The 5,525-nt window shown below is 40.0% G+C and overlaps 1 non-coding gene across 1 annotated transcript; it reads left to right on the top strand.

The window, feature by feature from the left end:
- The first annotated feature begins 2,678 nt into the window (after positions 1-2,678).
- LOC117800823 lies at positions 2,679-2,785 on the top strand. Its single transcript, XR_004623182.1, has one exon. It is a non-coding gene; the product is annotated as a small nucleolar RNA U13 (small nucleolar RNA).
- Positions 2,786-5,525: the final 2,740 nt, after the last annotated feature.

Here is a 5,525-nt window from a genome sequence, read left to right as displayed (position 1 = left end):
TTCTTTCCTAAGACCCTAGATTTTACCTTACTTTTTCACTTTAAAATTATTTTTTAACCTGTGTTAGCAACATATAGCCATTACAATAGAAAACTATTTTATAAACAGCTACAAATGTATATAAATTATAATCCCTCTGTGGGCTGCTCAGATTGGAAGAGTAAATAATGGCCTCAGGGTGATTTTAATGTGAGTTTGGGGGGTTATTTTAAGTCCTCTGTAATGAGGAATGTAGAACTTGTAAAAATTGTGAATAGTCCACTGCAAGTTCTATGATGGTGGATTCAGGAGGTGGTTGTGGGTTCTGTCTGGTGGTGATAGACTTTTTTATCATTTGAAGAAAGTGACCTCCAGGCTTGGTAATTTATTGTAGGTATATTTCATTGTAATGCGATTGGATCTCTAGTATCCATCTGGAAAAGGCCTGTGGCAGCTAACAATAGAGAAGCAGGTGGTTATCATTCTTCCTCAAAGTAATTTTAAGAAAATTGGGACATGTGGCTGGCTCAGTCCATAAAGCATGAGACTCTTAATCTCAGGGTCCTGAGTTCAAGCCCTATCCTGGGAGTGGAGCCTACTTAAAAAAAATATTTTTTTTTTTAAGTAATTTTAAGAAAACTGATTATGAGCTAATAGCCCACTATCAAGGCTAGCCAGCCACAGGTGATTTCTCTTTTTTACCTGTTTGGCATGAGCGTTTGGGAGTTAGTCTGTTAAAAATTAAAGACCTAGTGGTTTTTGCCTTCATTTCACTGAAGCAACATTTCCACGGAACAGTCAGTTTTTATGGTTCTATTCTTTTTCAGTCCCCCTGCAACCAGATCACTGGAACATCAGGAATTTATGGCTTTTTTTTCTTTAATAGTATAAAAACACTAGTGCTATATGGTTTTTGGGTGCTCTTACCTACTGATTCTCAAAAAGTAGTTTAGGACCAGCCCTATTAGCATTGCCTAGAAACTTGGAATGCAGGTTCTTGGATCCTACCCTGGACCTACTGAATCAGAGCTTCTGGGGGCGGAGCCAAGGAATTTGTGTTTTAACAGGCTTCTGCCTGGACCCAGTTATGACCAAAGTCATTTATGTGTGAGATGGTTATTGCTGGTGACAGGGGCACACTATGGTTGTGATACCATTTTTCATGGTATGATACTAACCAAATGGAAGTACACTTGCTGACATGGCCTCATTCTTCTTGAACAATATGTTACTGTCACCCAAGGAAGTGGAAGAGAGTTGTGGCTCCCCACTCCAGATCAGTTCTGTTCATTTACTCAACACATATTTATTGAATTTATTGAATGTGTACCTCACGCGAGGTGTATTCTGGCCTCAAAGATACCATAATGAACAAAACAGAGAAGATCCTGTCCCTATGACACTCATATTCTTCTCTTTCCTTTTTTTAATGACACTTTCTATTAGAAGGAATATATCAGGGGTACATGGCCTCTGAGTCAAACCCATCCGGCTGCTTATTTTTGTAAATAAAGTTTTATTGGAGCACAGCTGCATCTGCTCATTTATACATTATCTAAGCTGCTTTTATACTATAATGGCAGAGTTGAGTAGTTGTGACAGAAAAGATTAAAATATTTACTATTTGGTTTTTTATAGAAAAAGCTTGTGGATCTCTGGGGTAGACCAAAAAAGAATAAATGTGTAATAGAGTGTTAGGAGGTGACAAGTGTTATGGAAAACCATACAGTGGGTTAAGGTAATAGAGAGTGGGGGCCTACCTCAGATACCGTGGTCAGGGAGGGCCTTTTTGAAGATGGGACATTAAAAGAAAAAAATTGAATGAAGTGAATGATATTTAAAGAAGGAAGGGGGCACCTGGGTGGCTCAGTCAGCTGAGCATCTGCCTTCAGCTCAGGTCATGATCCCAGAGTCCTAGGATCAAGCCCCAAGTTGGGCTCCCTGCTCAGCAGGGAGACTGCTTCTCCCTCTCCCTCTGCCACTCCCCTGCATGTGCGCTATCTCCCTCTGTCAAATAAATAAATAAAATCTAAAGAAGGAAGGATACAGCTGAGGACAGAGCAGGTACAGAGATGCTGAAACTTGGAATGTTCTGGGAGTAGCATGGAGGCCACTGTGGCTGGATGACCATGATTGAGAGGGGGAGGGATAGGAAATGAAGTTGCCATAGCCAGGGCCAGATCCTACATACCCTTGTATTGTGGGCTCTGGTGAGGACCCTTTAACTTTGAGTATTGAGAAATACATTTTCAGAGCCCTCCTATAAAGGGTTCTTTTTGGCTAAACAAGTGGCAGAGGCTGGAAACTAAACACCTAGTGTTGTAGCACATTCCACCATCTCTAAGAAACATTTCTTTACAAACTTTCCCCTACGCTCATTACTCTTTTAAGTTTTGTCTTCCTCAGCCCCTGTGTATCTATGTATTCTATTTAGCTGATGGTTCTTGTAGGGAGTAGGGTTTGGTAGAAAGAAAATATCTCCTTGGTTTAAATGTAAAACCCTTGAGCCTAGAAATTGGGTCTCTTAGATTAGCAGCTTTCAAACTTTTCAAAAAATACAACATATAGTAAGAAATGTATTTGATGTTATGATCCAGCAGTTACATACACATGTAATGAAATAAGAGTTTCACAAAACAGCACTCATCTTTACTATGAGAGATGTAGTCTATTTTCTGTTGTTTGATTGAAAACAAAATACCTTTTTGTAGTTCGTAAGCATGGCAATTGGCTGTTCACGCTGTGTGTTTTTTACCTGTGTCTCCCTCGAACCTTGCTACCACTTCGGCACATTACCCATATGAGGTGGAAAAAAAATACTAGTTGTGACCTTCTAGATTGATTTCACATTCTACTCATGGTTTGTGACTTACTATTTGAAAAACACTGGCCAACACTGTCTAATCCAAAACTTCAAGTCCTTACATGCAAAGTATTGTGATAGGTACAGAGAGAAATAGAGAACTCTTAACAGTTTTTCCTTTTGGAGGGGGTTATTAGAAGGTCTAAATATATTAGATAAACTAGCTGTAGTATGACTGGGACAGTAAGTATCAAATCAGTTATTACAACTTCCATGGTGTTGGCAAGCAGAATAAAATGTTTTTGGGTGTCAGAGAAAGCATTCCCAAAAGAGTGGGTTTAAACTGAAGACTTGAAGAAATAACTGGATTTTTTAAATTGAAGTGTAATTGTCATAGGATATTATATTAGTTTCATTTGTACGACATTCTGATTGGATATTTACATACATTATGGAATGATCACCACAAGTCTAGTTCCCATCTGCCACCGTACAATGTTTTTACAGTGTTAATGACTGTATTCCTTATACTGTATTACTGTATTTTTATAACAAGAGTTGGGGATTAGGGCCATCTACCAAGTGAAGCAATGGTAGGGGATAAACTAGAGAGCTAAGAAAACATGAGGTATGTTGGAGAGAGGTGGATGGGACAGCACCAAAACCGGACTTTCTGGAACAGAAGACTCCTGTATGTAAGCTGTGGGAGTGAGGTATTAGACAGTTGGATTGATTTACCTAGGAATCCAAGGGGGTAATAGGACAGGGATCCATTCATTCTGACTCTAGTTCAGTGCTAGAGGTCTGTTAAGACACTGATAACTGTTGAGCCTCTCTCCAAGGGTTATTGTGGAGATGAAACTCCAGCCAGGTAAAAATGTTTTCCGAGTAAAATAAAATGCTGCATAAATGTAAGGTGATGGTATTTTTATTGTGGGAATAAGATTTAAAAGGAAGACTGGAGCAAGTAGCTAGGGAAGGATTTAGATTGCCACACTGAAGTCAATCTTTGCCTTTTTCCATATAGATTATGGGATGCAAGGTGGGGTAGTACACCAAAAGTTTTAAGCAGAGAAAATGTGAAGAGTGGTGTGTTTTAGGAAGATTTGTGTGGTAGCGCATGCGGGAGAGAGTGGTGCCTGTGGCGGGGAGATGGATCAGAGTTTTTTTGGTGGAATAAGCTCAAAGTTAAAGGGGCCCGAAGTAGTCAGTGGCGGACAGTAGGAACAAAAGGAAAAAGATGACTTGAGATAGTCTTATTGCAGGAGAACAAGAACTAAAGTACAATTTCAGGACAAGCAGCCTGTGCAATGGAAGAATAGCAGGTTCTTCTAGTAAATGAGGAAGCTAGGAGGAGCGAGATGGGGAACAGTTGGGGAGAAGAAGAATTTTCAGCTTTTGGCATTTTCAGTTTAAGGTGATGCTAGGCCATTCGGTAGAAATCAGAAGTTGAGAAATACTACCCTGGGGCTCAAGAGAGAGAAATCTTGGCTAGGGATCAGAATTTTATAGTTCCCTACTTTGAAGCCTGGGGATTTGCTAGATTTCTAAGGAAGAAAACATTTAGAAAAGGGAGGATCGGAGACCTAAGAGAACCATAACTGTGATGTGACTTGCAAGCTGCAGAGACCCTTTCCTGACCACCCATTTTTCTATAATAGCACCTGTCATGCAAGTATGAACTTCCTTCTGTAGATGCAGGCTTCTTTGAGTAGGAGTGAGGGGTAGAGTAGATGTAGGAAGGGAAAAACTAATATTAACCATTAATATTGCTATATTCATAGTAGTATTTATTGAGCGCTTACTATCTGCAGGCACTGCTCAGCATTCACATGTACCAACCCATTTAAGTCTCACAACAGTCCTGTGAAATATATATTATTATCCGCGCCTTACAGATGAGATTGATGCCCTGAGAAGTTAAGCATCTTGCCCAAGGTCATACAGTCTGTGATCGAGCTGGGATTCCAACATGGGCCTGGCTTCTCAACATTAGGTATAACTCTGTACCAAACACTTTATAGGCTGGTTCCTGCAGCAGGGACCCTGATTAAAAGGCTTAGTAAAATTTCAAAACAATCCAGCAAGATACATTAACCCATTTTACAAATTAAGAAATTGAATCTCAGAAAGGTTAGGTTATTTGTGCTAGGCCGCACAGATAGTAAGTGGTCAAGCCAGGATCTGAACCAAGTTCTGTCAGAAACTAAAGCCCATGTTCATTTATATTTCACTTGGAGGTCCGCAGACTTTTTTCTGTACAAGCTATAGCAAATACAGCTTTGTGGGCCATCTGGCGTCCATTGCTGCGACTCGACTCTGCTGTGGAGGTATGAAAGCAGCCGTAAGACTAAACATAAGCAAGTGAGCGTGGCTATGATCCACACAAGCTTTATGGACTCTGGAACCTGAATTTCATATAATTTTCAGGCATCACCAAATATTGTTCTTAAATTTTTTTTCTTTTCTAAACATTAAAAAAATGTAAAAACTATTCTTAGCTAGCAGGCTGTACAAAAACAGGTAGTGGGCCAGATTTGGCCCATGAGCCATGGTTTGCTGACCCCTACTTGATTTTATTTATCTTTTTAAAGATTTTTTTTTTTAAGATTTTATTCATTTATTTATTTATTTGACAGAGACAGACAGCCAGTGAGAGAGGGAACACAGCGGGGGGAGTGGGAGAGGAAGAAGCAGGCTCCCAGCCAAGGAGCCTGATGTGGGGCTCGATCCCAGAACGCTG

This window comes from Ailuropoda melanoleuca, unplaced genomic scaffold, assembly GCF_002007445.2.
Source record: "Ailuropoda melanoleuca isolate Jingjing unplaced genomic scaffold, ASM200744v2 unplaced-scaffold8299, whole genome shotgun sequence".
NCBI lineage: Eukaryota > Metazoa > Chordata > Mammalia > Carnivora > Ursidae > Ailuropoda > Ailuropoda melanoleuca.
The sequence above is the reverse complement of the archived record's forward strand: the minus strand, read 5'-3'. Positions and strand labels throughout refer to the sequence as shown.